The sequence below is a fragment of the Propithecus coquereli genome, unplaced genomic scaffold (assembly GCF_000956105.1).
Source record: "Propithecus coquereli isolate 6110/MARCELLA unplaced genomic scaffold, Pcoq_1.0 Scaffold168, whole genome shotgun sequence".
In the NCBI taxonomy this organism is placed as follows: domain Eukaryota; kingdom Metazoa; phylum Chordata; class Mammalia; order Primates; family Indriidae; genus Propithecus; species Propithecus coquereli.
Window position 1 is genome coordinate 1,553,788 of NW_012141413.1, and position 1,282 is coordinate 1,555,069.

Genomic DNA, 1,282 nt, shown 5'->3' on the forward strand with positions numbered 1-1,282 from the left:
ATTTAAAATACTAGTAAGATTACTTGTTTGAGTTCTTGGTCAGGATGGAAAAAGGAAAAAAATTACTTTGTTGAGACATAATTCACATACCATAAAATTTACCACAATTCAGTAGTTTTTAGTATATTCACAAGGTTGGGCCACCATCATCAGTACCAAATTCCAGAACATTTTCACCATCCTATAAAGAAACCTGGGGACTTTTAACAGTCACTCTCCATTCCTCCCTTCCCCTAGTGCCTGGCAACCACAAATCTATTAATATTATACTTTGTCTCTATGGATTTGGCAGTTCTGTACATTTCATGGAATCATACATACGTGGGTTTTTGTGTCTGGCCTCTTTTACTTAGCATAATGTCTTCAAGATTCATCCATGTTGTAACATATATCAGTACTTCATTCCTTTTTATGGCTAAATAATACATCTACAACATTTTGCTTATCCACTCCTTAATATTAATGGACATCTGGATTGTTTCCACTTTTTGGCTTTAATGAATAACATTGCTATGAATACTTGTGTACAAAGTTTAGCATGGATATATATTTTCAGTTCTATTGGGTATATACCTAGGAATGGAATTGCTGGGTCATATGTTTAACTTTTGGAGGAGCTGCTAGACTGTTTTCCAAAATGGCTGCATCATTTTACATCCCACCTGCAAGTGTGAAGGTTCCAGTTTCTCCACGTCCCAGCCAACACTTGTTATTGTTCCTTTTTGATATAGTCATTCGAGTGGATGCAAAATAGTATCTCACCATGGTATTTATTTGCATTTCCCTGATGACGAATGATGTTGAGCATCTGTTCAAGTGATTTTTAGCTATTTGCATATTTCTCTGGAGAAATGTATGTTCAGATCTTTTGCCCATTTTTAAAAGCTAGGTTATCTGTCTTAGATGAATTATAAGGCTCCATTATATATTGATACTAAACCTTATATATGCGATTTGCAAATATTTTCACCCATTCTCTGCCTTGTCTTTTCACATTCTAGATTGTATCCTTTGAAGCACAAAAGTTTTTAATTTTGATGATGTACAATTTATCTGTTTTTTCTTTGGCTTCTTGTACTTTTGGTATCACATCTAAGAAACAACTGCCTAATCTAATGTCAAGAAAATATACACCTATGTTTTCTTCTGAGAGTTTTACGGTTTTTCTTACATTTTATGGTTTTCTTACATTTAGGTTTTTGATCCATTTTCAGTTCATTTCTCATTACTTTTTGAAGATGAAAATTACTATGAGAACAAATTTCCATCAGATAGAAATGGT

The 1,282-nt window shown here is 33.3% G+C and overlaps 1 protein-coding gene across 1 annotated transcript in view; it reads right to left on the reverse strand.

Annotated features, from left to right (window-relative positions):
• The window catches only part of IFT88 (intraflagellar transport 88), a 344,136-nt gene that overhangs the window by 342,683 nt on the left and 171 nt on the right, over positions 1-1,282 (reverse strand). The window lies entirely within an intron of this gene.